This window comes from Sus scrofa, chromosome 9 (assembly GCF_054392235.1).
Source record: "Sus scrofa isolate SSC_HxYL_T2T_F1_AM1 chromosome 9, Sscrofa_HxYL_maternal_Yorkshire_Landrace_v2.0, whole genome shotgun sequence".
NCBI classification, from domain to species: domain Eukaryota; kingdom Metazoa; phylum Chordata; class Mammalia; order Artiodactyla; family Suidae; genus Sus; species Sus scrofa.
In genome coordinates, this window is record NC_139391.1 from 117,322,588 (window position 1) to 117,336,898 (window position 14,311).

Genomic DNA, 14,311 nt, shown 5'->3' on the forward strand with positions numbered 1-14,311 from the left:
AAGTCTCCCAGAGCCAGAAATTGAGGGCCAAATTATGTAAAGATAATTTGCCTATTCAGTTTAAAACTTTATATAAGTCATGAGTATACTACTAAAAAAAACTGGTAGATTTCAGAGGATGGCACTTAGCCTGCTTAAATGCCTAAAGAGCTTTAAAGTACTCTTATTCTTTCATAATCAGAAAGTTTAAAACTTGCACTCTAAAATTGTTTCTGAATAATATATCAAGAGAACATTTGTCAAATTTATACTACCACAAATAGTCAAGCATTTGGAATGCAAGATGGTAACCTCAGTTTTAAGAGGGGGCATGACATATACTATAACAGAGCGCTATAACTGAGATGACATATACTATAACAGAGCACCATATACTTTTGATAAAGCTTTCTGAGCATCTACAATATGGTCTCACTTATTGAGAGGATTAAAATATAGCTTCATACAAATGAAAAAATACCTTAAGTACTATTTAGGGAAACTATATGGTATGCTGTGCATTTATCCAGAATCAGTATGATTTTTCTTTCATGCTGTGACATTGGTCATTATTCTTTGCAAGCAGCCAAGTGGAAATCTAAGGTGTCATCCATGCATAGCATTATATTCAAAGACTACTAGTAGTATATTTTAAAGTTCAGATTACTGAATCATTGATTAACTTACTTTCTCTAAAAGTTTACTTTGATCCATATCCATCAAACTGGCACTTATAAGAGATCTTTACTGAATTACTTTTAGCAGCAGCATCATTTTTCAAGCTAGGAAACATACAAATATATTTTGATTACAGTTGAAAATCCACTGAAGAGCATTAAATGTGCACAAAAATGGCATCTTAAGGTAATCAGAGTTTTAGTGAATCAAGATCCAACTTCTTTCTTTGGGATCAATCCCACTTCTTAATTTAGGTGTTTAGCTGGCACAGCTCAGGAGCCACTAGGAAGGTCTTAAAGAATTACATGAGTTTCATGATAACTGAATACTGCCAAACACTTCACCCTTTAGGTAAGAGGCCAAGCTGATTGCAGAAGAGTTGTCTTAGGTACATGTTTTATATATGCCTGAATTATTATAAAAACTAAACTGAAGCTATTCAGAAGACCTAGATATAAACCCTGTACCATTTCTTGCTAGCTATGTGACCTTGGACTAGGAAGATGCTTCTCACAATATTCATCTAGCAAATAAGAATATAGCTTAATAGCTTATTCTACTTAATATACCAAATGTTTATAAAGTTCAAATGAAGTTATGTATATGACATTCCAATTTGAAATGCTATGCAAGAGAAGACTTGATAAGGTAATGTCAGGCTTTGAATCCAGCCCACCCTGTCAAGGTGGAGGCCCTGGCATTTCTTGGGAAAAGCCCCAGCTTCACTTGCTTTATCTCAAGCCCTCTTGCCAAAGGCACTGGCATATACAGTCTGTATAAGGTCACACCTACACACGGACACATCTTTAAGACAAGGCATGTAACTGTTTTACCTAATTTCATAAAGACAGAGAAAAATCAAACAAAATGAGGAGTCAGAGGAGCATAGTGAAAACAAAAGGACAAGATAAAACCCCAGGAAAAAAACCCCAAATGATGAGTAATATACTTGATAAAATTTTCAAAGTAATAGCCATAAAAGTGCTCACTGAATTCAGGAGAAGAAGAAAGGAACAAAATTAGAACTTCGACAAAAAAATTAGAAAATATAAAAGAAAACAATCAGAAGTGAATAATGTAATAATTTAAATGAAAAAATGCATTCTTCTGTATCATGAAACCATCAGTTATTGATTCCCTCTAATGCATTTTTTCATTTAAATTATTTAAATTATTATGACCTGGAGGAGAGAATAGTGAAATATTACCTAATTAAAAGAGGAAAAACAGTTTTTAGAGAATGAGGATTGTTTAAGAGACCTCTGGGACAACATGAAGCACACTAACATTATCATAATGGGGTACCAGAATAAGAGAGAGAGAAAGTGGCAGAAAATATATTTGGCGAAATAATGACTGAAAACTTCCCTAGCCTGAGGAAGAAAACATATGTCCAGTTCTAGTAAGCACAAAGAGATGTAATGTACAGCATTAGGAATATAATTGATAATATCATAATAACTGTATAGTATTAATCTATAAAAAAATTGAAACTCTATGTTGCACACCTGAAACTAATATAATATTGTTAAGTCAACTACACTTCAATTAAAAATAATTTATTAAAGTAAGTTGTTCCGGCTTTGGCACAACAGGTTAAGGATCCAACATTGTCTCTGGTTGCACAGGTTCGACCCCCAACCCAGTGAAGTGGTTTAAAAATCTGGCATTGCTGCAGCTACAGTTGGGATTTGATCCCTGACCCAAGAACGTCCATATGCTGCAGGTGAATCAGACAAAGAAAATAATAATAATAATAATCTGGAATATACCCAAATATTTATGAGAGTTTAGCCTATGTTGAAGGTGATATTTTAGATCAGTTAGATGAAGTCAATACAAAGAGTTAAAATAACTGTAAAAAAAAAACTGTTTCTTTTTCACCTTAGATGAAGAAAATATCCAAATAGAATAAAGCTTTAAATATAAAAGTAAAATTTATAGGAATACATGAGAGTGGATGACATTGTAAGAACATCTGCATTTCTGCTCCCCAGTGAAACTTATTAAAACAAAAAACAACCATTTAAAGTCTCTAGAAATGAGGCTAAGGCCATATAACAAATGACAAAATATTTATTTCATAAAATCAACTAAAACATGGGCATGACCACGGCCACACCTCTGAGGAACAACATCAGAGTCCTCACACTGCAGGGCATGTGGACTTGACTGAAATAATCTGGTCAGTCACAAAAACAAGCAAGTAACAATAAAAAGCCTAGGGAGAAGGGGACTAATTTCCAACAATTAATTATTAAACATGCATAGAAACTGTAAATTGTGACCCATACACCAGGAAAAAGAAAAGAAAAAAAAAATCAGGCAACAGAACCTGCCTATGAGAGCGACCAGATGTTGGAATTAACAGTAACTTCAAATTTGCCATTATTAATATGTTCAAGGAACTAAAAGAAACGATGATTAAAGATAAAAAAGTAAAGATAGGTACAACACTGCATCAAATAGTGACTATCAATACAGAGTTAGAAAGTAATGATGAAAGACTGGATGTTCCTCCCTAAAACCAGAAACAAAACGAGGATGTCTACTCTCCTTAATTCTGTTCAACACTGAGCTGAAGTTTTCAGCCAGAGCAATTAGGCAAGATAAAAGGCATTCAGGGCATTCATATAGGAAGGATGAAATAAAAATATAACTTAGATGACATCTTATTTTGTGTAGATAGTCTGTTTCCAGGGATGTAAAACAACCCCTGACTTCCAGGAAAATACTCAACTATTTGATCACACCACTTACTTCTCCACTTCCTCAAACACAGTTCTTTCTAGGCTTATGTATGTTTCCTATAGAAGAGTAACATTTTCTGCCTGAACTTTGGGATGTTTGCACATCTTCCAGTTGGAGCAATCTCCGTGCTATAATAATCTCTCTCTCCTAATTGCAATAATCATTTAGAACAAAGTATCTTCAAAATTGAGATTTCTGGACACCTTGCAACTACTTTGTAGCAAATGTATCTGTTGTACCTTACAGGTATTCCATTGCAGAGTAATTTCTGATGGCAAAATATTAGGAACAAATGGCCACCAATGGGACATAAGTCCATAAAACACTAGCATATGGAGTTCCCACTGTTGCTCAGTGGCAACAAACCTGATTATTATCCACAAGGATGTGGGTTCAATCCCTGGCCTCGCTCAGTGGGTCAGGGATCTGGCATTGCTCTGAATTGTGTGGTTCACAGACATGGCTCAGATTCCACGTTACTGTGGCTGTGGCATAGGCTGGCAGCTATAGCTCAGATCCGACCCCTAGCCTGGGAGCTTCCATATGCCTCAGGTATGGCCCTAAGAATAATAAACAAACAAACAAGCAAAAAACAGAGTTGACTCTGATATACAGAGGGTCACATTTGGAGTCATGGAGGTTTAGCACTTTCTCAGAGGAAACTTCCTACATTTTCCATCCCCATTTAGGGAACTTCACTATATTCAAATATCCATACCTGTACCCATCAAAACATACCACTGTCTCCTAAAACCGTGGCTTTAGTCAAATATGTGTCACTATTTTCTCGTAGTTGTTTGACATACTGGCAGGTAGAAAGAAGCAATAATCTGACTTTTCAAACATAAAGATTTAAGTAAAATTTTTAAACTTATGTAACAATGAGTTCCTTATTCATGTGTTCCTCTTTTCATCTCTGACATTTAGGATGATGCCTGGCATATGGTGTTAATGAATAAACTGGTGAATGAATACATGGATGACTAACACATTGTATATCATGTTTCATAACTTTGCAAAAATATCATTTTCTGTCTCCTGCCAAAAATCTTATACCTCAATCCTTATAAACTTGAGGCTATGCTATTAAAGAGTACATAGAATTGTTACATATAGTAACTGAATTGAAGTTTCTATCTCTAGATTCATGACCTAAAAACATTTTTGCCCTATATTAATATGGCTGTACCAATTTTTGCTTTTTTTGTTTTGTTTTGTTTTGTCTAAATATTCACGCACCAGAGTTCCTGTCATGGCTCAGGGGAAACAAATCTGACTAGCATCGTGAGGACACAGGTTCAATCCCTAGCCTTGCTCAGTAGGTTAAGGATCTGGTGTTGCCATGAGCTGTGGTGTAGGTCACAAACACAGTTCGGATCTGGCATTGCTGTGGCTGTGGCGTAGGCAACCGGCTACAGCTTCAATTCGACCCCTAGCCTGGGAACCTCCATATCCCTTGGGTGCAGCCCTAAAAAGCAAAATAAATAAATAAATAAATAAATAAATAAATAAATAAATAAATAATCACTCAGTGTATCTCTTTACAGGCATTACTTTCAACTTCCCATTATTTTTATGGGGTAGATAGAACTGTTAGCCACAGCTTTTTACTTTTCTGCGATGATCCCATAAAGATGGAGTATAATACCTCCATGGAGATTCCCCCAGAGTTCCTTATTCAGTGGGTCTGCAGAGGAGGCCAGAAAATTTGAATTTCTAATAAGTTTCTGAGAAATGCCAATGTTGTTGGCTTGGGACCACAATTTCAGAAGAATGTTTCAGGCATGTTCCTGAGGTCTGAGAAGATAAAGTCCACTGCAAAAGTATATTTTTTATCACTGCCTCTATCTTTTCTCTCAACGTCACATTAGCCAAAACAATACACATGGTTGAGCACAAAACCAAGAAGCAGGAATTTACATTTTAAGCAAGGATTCAGATAAGACCAATGTTGCTAGTCTGGGAACCAAATCTGGAGTAACTATTGTTTTCTGTCTCTCACACTCTGTTCTGAATTTTCCTTCTTTTTTCTCTGTGCTGCATCTAGAAAATTGTTTCTTTTAAATTTTTTTTCCCAGTTCTCTCTTCCGCTGTATTCAATCTCTTGCCACGTACAACTGTTAAGTTTTGTTTGTTTTCTTTTTAAACCTACACTACAGCAATTGGAAGTTTCCATGCTAGGTGTCAAATCAAGAGCTAGAGCTGCCAACCTGCACCACAGCCACGGCAACACCAGATCCAAACAGCATCTGTGACCTATGCCACAGTTCACAGCCATCCTGGATCTTTAACACACTGAGGGAGACCAGGAATGGCATCAAACCTGCATCTTCACAGACACTAAGTTAGGTTCTTAACCAGCTGAGCCACAGTGGGAACTCCACAACTGTTGTTTTTAATTTGGCTAATCTTGCTATTCATTGAAAGAAATTCTGTTTAATTTTTCAAGTCTACTCTGTCACATTTATAAAATCTTACCTACAAGTGATTTGATGTTTGATCTTATATATTTAAACAAAATAAATGTTAAAACTGTATGTCTGAGGGTTACAACGCTTTTAGTTCCACTAATTCATATTCATGATGCCTATTTCTAAGTGTGACTAGTTAATTTTTTAAAAATTAAAGCCATTGGATTTGAAGACTGGTTTTATCTCAAGAAAATGTGCGGTAGGTGTTATCTACTTGGTTATGTAAATAATCTATGAACATTCTCTGGGTCTGGATGCATGGGCCTCTTTCAGGAACACTTTGCATGTGCTTCTACCAGGTACACACACTTCCTATAAGTGAGGGGTCACCTCACCTAAAACTCATGTCGTGCAATTCCTTGGTAACCACAGAGTAAGCACGCCCAGAGATAAAATCCATACAAAGGCAGGTTCTTGGTCATAAATCCTCTTTTTTCCCTTTTTTCATTTTTCTTCTATCTTGCACAGATGCACGGAAGTTTTCTCTGAAGTCATTGGGGGTTCAGGACAGGGTGGGGAAAAGTAGCATTAAAACTAGTATAGCATTATTCACAGCATGTGGATCTTTGAGAACCCAACTTTATTGAAGCGTCATTGGTAAAATGAATTTTCTAGGATTCTAGACAGTGGTCAAGTCCTGGCACTTAACTTGTCTTTCTTGCTGTGTAATGTAATCAAACCAAAGCCCAACAGAACTTTATCAGCAAAGAGTCCCAAGGCAAAAATAGATTTACTGTATATATCTCTGCTAAGAGGTTATTTTATAAATATTAGACCTTAGAGTTACCCATTGTCTTTCTGACTCCACAATGATTTATAACATGATTTTTTAATACTGCATTTCTTCTAGCAACTCATTGTTTTTGGTGGGAGAGTTGACTGAAGTAACCTCATCTTTCATTACCAAAATCTAGAATTACTCTTGATGTTAAAAACATGTATTTTTGACAAGGATGTAGATAATGTTGATAGATATTAGGTGTAAATGTCTTTAGAAGTATAAATAATACCTTTTCTTTTCATTCTACCTTAATTATATTCTTTTCCCTTGAATGATAAAACCCCACTGTGAAGCAATTTAGGCTAGCCTTAGATGACTTTGAAATCAGCATTCTTAATCCTACTATAGCATATGGCTTTTTTTCTATTTTGTAACTAATGTTTTACCATAAGATTATGATATTTTGGGGGGCATTCACTAGAAACTAGATATAAATTTGTTGTAAAATGAAATTTTGATTTCTAAGTAATGTAAGGGTAAGTAAAAATTCAAAATAGGAGGCTTAATTCTCCTTGTTAAAACTAAGGAAAGAGACTGGTCTCCCCCTCCCTTTTCTTAGAATACTTAGCTCAGAAAACTTGTAAGTTTTTTCTCTCTCACTTTGAAATATATGTAAATCTTTTTAAAAGCTAAATAAGCCTCTTACCAGTTTCACAGCCTGAGAGTACACTTCTCAAGTGCCTGGGAACCATCTCTGCGAAATGTAATAATCCAGGATGGTACCCCTACCTCCCAGTTCCCATGAGAACCCTGCAGCTCAACTTCACCCAAAGCTGCTTTTCTCCAAACTACCTTCCATTACAAAGACATGAAAAGTTCATTTTTTTCCTGTAGATAAAGCCAATTATCTCACACAGATGAGTTAACTCACACTGCAATTTTTAAATAAATCTATAATGAATAAATGGTGCCGACAAGTCCTCTTATTTGAAGACTGGTTTTGTTTATCTCAAGAAAATGTGTGATGGGTGTTATCTACTTGGTTATGTAAAAGAGCAAGATTTCTTTACAATCTTGGACTCTTTTAGATGCATTATATGTAATACATGTTACATTCTGGTTAATGCTTACTGAATAATACAAATTGTGTTTTTTTTCTTTCTACATTTGTAGAGACGATTTCTGGATTGGGCAGAGATTTTGTTTTTAGTCATATTTCCCTAATAATACCAATCAACATATTAAATGAACTGATATTAGTATATAATTAAATAATCCTAGAAATCCTTGGACAAATTAGAAAATAGAAAATAACTATTGTCAGCCGGCTAGTGTGTTTAACCATAAATGGAATTAAAACTTTGTAATGTAGTTAGAAATGTCATTTTTTAATATTCATTAAGGGTAGAAATATTTGTTTTACAATATTTATAACAACAGATATAATAGTAATAAATGCCTATACTTGATATTTTGGGAGTATTGGCATGTATAATTTTTAGTATTATAAACTTATAAATACAATTCAACACATAAAAACTTTAAAATTTTGTATATTAAAAGTTGAGTAATGCTGTTATGATTATACACATTCTAAGAACACATAGATTGAGATAAAATATGGGAAAGAGAATTGGTTAGTATCATAATGCAAGTTAGTGAAACTATTTTAAATGATTTCCATACCATCCAAGATCCTGAGTCCTCATTTCCAAAATCCTAATACAGATGCACATCACACTTTCTCTTAATTACCATAAAAGTTACACAGTCTACAAATACAAAAAAAAATTATTTCATAAACTACGTGTGTAGGTCTTATCTATTCTCATTTGAATATTTCATTATTACTGAGTTTTTCCCTACTTTGTAAGCTAGCCAACTCTTTACTGCCCCTGTGCCCTAGGCTATATTGTCAAAGTTGTTGCTGTTCTAGCATTTTCTAGTTCTATTATTCTTAATCAACTACACTATTAATATAACCTATAATTTATCAAAGCATGTGATTGCTAGGAATTTTCAAGCATCTGTTTTCTCATCTTCCCCTTCCAAGCCTCTACTCATTATACATCATGACCTTTTGTGCTTGAAGTAACTATTCCATAAAATATTTTTAGTATTCCTGACTGTGAAAAAGAAATTTCTTTAAAAAATGCATTAGTGTTCTAATCATCTGGGAGTTTTAAAGTTTCAGACCTCAAATTTAGTCTTTAATCCATTTTGAGTTATTTTTTGTATATGGTGTAAGATAAGGGTCCAACATCATTTATTTGAATGTAGATATCCAGTTTTTCCAAAATTATTTGTTGAAGAGACTGTTATTTCCCAACTGAGAGGTATTAGCATCATTGCTGAATATCACTGACCAGTACTTGAATGTTTATATCTGAGTTCTTTATTCCACTGGTCTGTCTTTATGATAATACTACACCATTTTGACAACTGTAGCTTTGTAATATGTTTTTATTTTTAAATTAATTAAGTTTTAATTTTTTTATTGCCACACACAGAGTACATGGAAGTTTCTTGGCTAGAGGTTGAATCAGAGCTGCAGCTTCCAGCCTATATCACAGCCACAGCAAGACAGGATCTGAGCTGCCATCTGCCACTGATACCACAGCTTGTGGCAATGCTGGATCCTCAATCCACAGAGCAAGGCCAGGATTCAAACCCACATCCTCATGGACTCAGCTCTGAGAATTCTAACTCCATGCCTTTTAGTTATTAGTAATGAAAAGTAAGAAATATAAAATTCCAAGAAGAAAACATAAAGGAAAAACTGCATAATGTTGGCCTTCTCACACCTATGGAATTATTGCCAACAAAAACAGCCCCAAAAAAGCAAGAGTAAACAACAAGACTACATCAAACTTAAAAAACTTTTGTGCAGCAAAGGACAAAATTATCAGTGATAAAAGGCAACCTATAGAATGGGAGAAAATATTTGCAAATCACATATATGATAAGGGATTGATACTCAAAATATATAGAGAACATCTATACATCAACAATTGCAAAATCAAATAACCTTATGTTAAAAATGTGCAAGGGACTTGAATAAACATTTCACCTAACATGATATACAAATGGGCAAAAGCATATGAAAAGATGCTCAACATAACTAATCATCAAAGATATGTAAATTAAAACCACAGTAATATATCAACTCATGTCCATTTGGATTTCTACTATCAAAAATACAAACTCAGAAAGTAACATTCTTATTGACAAGCATGCGGAGAAATCAGAATCTTTGTGCATTGTTGATGGCATTATAAAATAGTTTAAACCACTATAGAAAATAGAATAAATGGTATTCAAAAAATAATACATAGAACTACTACATAATCTAGCAATCTTACTTATGGGTATATATCCAAAAGAAATGAAAGCAGTGTCTTTTTGCATTCTCTAAGGCCACTCCCGCGGCATATGGAGGTTCCCAGGCTAGGTGTCTAAACCAAGCTGTAGCCGCAGCCTACACCAGAGGCATAACAAAGTCAGATCTGAGCTGCATCTGTGACCTACACCACAGCTCACGGCAACACCGGATCCTCAACTCACTGAGCAAGGCCAGGAATGGAACCCAAAACCTCATGGTTCCTAGTCAGATTTGTTAACCACTGAGCCATGACAGGAACTCCCAAAGCAGTGTCTTAAAGAGAAATTTATACACCCATGATCATAGCAGCAATATTCATAGTAGCCAAAAGGAGGAACCAACACAAACATCCATCAACAGATGAATGGATAAACAAAATGTGTTATATACATATGATGGAATGTTATTCAACCCTCAAAAGGAAGTCAGTCTTGTCACATATTGTATTAAAAAGAAGGAGGTCTTGTCTCATATCACATGGATGAACTTTGAGGACATTATGCTAAGTGAGTTAGGATAGTCACAAAATGACACCCACTGTATGATTTCAGTTATAAGATGACTTGAAAGTAGTCAGATACACAGAAACAGAAAATAGAATGGGAGTTACCAGGGGATGGGGGAGGGAAGGTGGAGAATGGGAGAGTTGCTGTTTAATGAGTATAGAGTTTCAAATTTGCAAGGTGAAAAATTTCTCTTGCAAGATGAAAAATAGCTATATCAAAACAAAGAGAATGTACTTAACACTACTGAACTATGTGCTTTAAAATGGCTAATAAGGTAAATTTTAATTTATGTGTTTTTAACACTATTTTTAAAAAATGCGTCGTAAGTTCTTTAACCTATTTTGCCAGTTTCACCTTACTACATTTCCACAATATATTCAATACTCTCAGGATCACTACACAGAAGGGTAATTTGAAAACATTAACTCTTCCAATTATTCTTTTCTTGGTTTTTTAAGAATTCCTCATTTGGAACTAAAAGTCAATGGGGATTCATATCAGAAGGAGGATAAAAAATGGGGAGAGAAAAATAAAAATAAAGTAAAATAAAAAACGGAGTTCCCGTCGTGGCGCAGCGGAAATGAATCCGACTAGGAACTGTGAGGTTGCAGGTTCGATCCCTGGCCTCGCTCAGTGGGTTGGGGATCCAGCATTGCTGTGAGCTGTGGTGTAGGTCACAGACAAGGCTCAGATCTGGCATTGCTGCAGCTCTGGCGTAGGCTGGCAGCAACAGCTCGAATTATTCCCCTAGCCTGGGAACCTCCATATGCCATATGTGAGGCCCTAAAAACACAAAAGACAAAAAAAAAAAAAAAAAAAAAAGAATAGGGGAGAAAATCATGTGGCAAGAAAAAAACAGGTTCATATACTGCTATTGCCAATTTCAAAGTCACCATCTTTGTAAAAGCCCAAACTTTTAACGCTTGGATTAATTCCCCTCTTACAATTTGGTCTGTGGTTACACATCAGCCCCATCAGTTGCTACCCTTCGTTCTTCTCCTTTTACAGGTATCCTTTACTCCAACCATATTTCATGTCTATCTAGAAACAACCATGTTTTTCCTCATTTCTATGCTCTAGCAATGTTCTAGACATGCTGGGACACTGCACCCTGTCCTCTTCACCTGAGTAATTCCTCCTCCAGTATTCAGGTATTCGTTTACATGTAGTTTTTTCCATAACATCGCATCTGACATGCCCTTCTTTGAGTTATATGTTGTTCCCATCAGGTTCTGAATTGTTTTAATAATATCTAGGAATTACTAAATTACAGTGCTTAAGACTGATTAGAATTGCCTATTTTTATCACTCAGCATTACATCCGTAGATCCTCAACACTTGATAAAATCTGTTGAATTGATGAATAGATGAATAAATCAATGGTCTTCCCTGTGATTTGCGGAGGCATAATGAGAGGATAAAATGCCTAAACATCTGAGTATCCAGTAGATTGACAAGATGACAGGCTAATGAGAGGAGAGTTAAGAAAGTGATTGAGGGAGTTCTGTTTCCACTGAGATGTAGAAATTTACCAAAGAAAATCTTTTCCCCTCTGATAAGAACAAGCTAGATAATCTACAAAATCCTGATTATTTTAATCCCGTCACATAGCTGACCTCACAAAGAAAACAAATGAGCTAAAATCAGAAAAGCCACCACCACTCCCTGGGAAAATGGGACATACAACTAATTTCATATTTAGCAGAGCTCACAAAGGAGGAGGGAGCCACTGGAGAAACAGGTAAAAAGAAAGCAGCTTAACTTTTAGTGGATTTGAAGGGCCAACTTAAAAGCCCTAGGAGCCCCAGACAGAGGGAAGTCTGCACCCTGTCCTTCTCTAAGATACTGGTGTGCTAGGAGGAGACCAGGAAATGTAAGAAAACACTCCCATCCCTGGTCTCCACTGTAAACAAGGCATCTACCTTGTACAGAGAGATATACTCTTGAAAATTCAGGTGAATCAGGAAATTAAGAGAAACCATCCCATACTCCAGACTCCAAAATGAATATGAGACATTGTCTACCACTGAGAACCAGCAGAAGGGGAGTTCCCTTCGTGCTCAGAAGTTAATGAACCCAACTAGGATCCATGAGGATGTAGGTTCCATCCCTGACCTCACTCAGCAGGTTAAGGATCTGGCATTGCCAAGAGTTGTGGTGTAGATAGCAGACCTGGCTCAGATCCCACATTGCTGTAGCAAAGGCTAGCAGCCAGAGATCGTTTTGACCCCTAGCCTGGGAACTTCCATTTGCCATGGGTGCTTCCCTAAAAAAAAAAAAAAAAAAAAAAGAACCAGCAGAATGCTGTAAAACTTATAAGGACAAGATAACAGGAATGCTGTAAAACTCCCAATGCTGTAAAACTTATAAGGACAAGATAACAGGAAAAGATACCATGCCAACAGGGGCATATAAAGCCTGCATGGTTTCAAACACGATAGACTTGAACAACATATAACAGAGTTAGAGAAGAAAATCACATAATTATAAAAGAATCAATTAAATGAATAAAAAACTCCCAAAATACATGAAGCAAAATTTAACAGAACTAAAAGGAAATATAAGAAATTCACAAAGCTGGAGACTTTAATCCATTTTTCTCAAAAATTCATAGAGAATTAGAAACAATATCAGGAAGGATATACACAATTTGAACAATGCTATTAAGCAACCTGCCTTAACTAACATTTGTGAACACCATACCCAAAACTCACAGAATGTATACCTTCTCAGATGTACCGTATTCACTAGGATAGATCATAGACTGAATCAAATACAAATATAAATACATTTAAAGTAATCAAAATCATACAAATTATATTATCCGAATTATAAATCACTAACAATAAGAGACCTAGAAAATCCCCAAATAACACATAGGTCAAATGAGCAATACAAAGGAAATTAGAAAATATTTTGAACTGAATGATAATGAAATTATAATATTTCAAAATGTTTGATATGGTCTAAAGATAAATTTATAACTTCATGTGCCCATAGGAGAAAAATAATTGAGACAGATTTTTTTCTTTTTTAAAATATTGATTGCTGGTAGAAAACTAAAGATTAAAAATAAATAAATAAAATATAACTATCCATAAAGAAATAAATGCATGTATTTGGGAACTTCTAATCAATTTTTAGATTTTGCTTTGGAGAATTTGAATGTTGAAAACTCTTTTTTATTTGTTTTTCTTTAATACCACATCTGGGCTATGATGGAATAACCCACACCATATTTGCTCTACCGCCATAAACAAACAAAAGCTGGACACAATATATAAAACAACTATTTTCAGGCCTCAGGAAGTAACAGCACAGCATAACTTAGACATGTAGAGATCTGGAAAAAAATAAAGCTCTCATACTTACAAGAAGAAAACAAGACAGCCGTGAAGCAAATTGATGACTTTTCATGAACCTCTTAGAAAACACATTCATCCTAGGAAAAGACAGATATCCTGAAGAGAGACAGACCTCTGTAGGAAAACACAGGGGCCAAGCATCTGCTTACATGTCAAGGAGGCTACTGCTGGACCTTATGTAAGTGGTAGGCACCTTAAACTAGAAATTCCAAGGAGGCAAAATGTGCAGTTCCTCATGGCTGAAGTCAGGGGTGGGGAGGTTCCCACCCTTTTACAGGCTTTTCTGGGAAGGAGAGAGACTAGTAAGGCACTGGGAAATGCAGCCACAGTAAAATCCATCCTGATCCTTCTCCTTTATTGAGGAAAAGTGCCAGTCTCCAGGAGAAGGGTTATCACCTGAAAGCACAGGTAAAATCCCATCTCAGCTAGAGGAAGGGTGCTCTGCCTAGGATCAATCT

The 14,311-nt window shown here is 35.5% G+C and overlaps 1 long non-coding RNA gene across 1 annotated transcript in view; it reads right to left on the reverse strand.

Annotated features, from left to right (window-relative positions):
* The window catches only part of LOC146400106 (uncharacterized), a 201,164-nt gene that overhangs the window by 96,228 nt on the left and 90,625 nt on the right, over window positions 1–14,311 (reverse strand). Inside the window, exon 4 of the long non-coding RNA XR_014816191.1 lies at window positions 13,861–13,967. This is a non-coding gene — a long non-coding RNA (uncharacterized LOC146400106). The remainder of the gene's footprint in view (window positions 1–13,860; window positions 13,968–14,311) is intronic.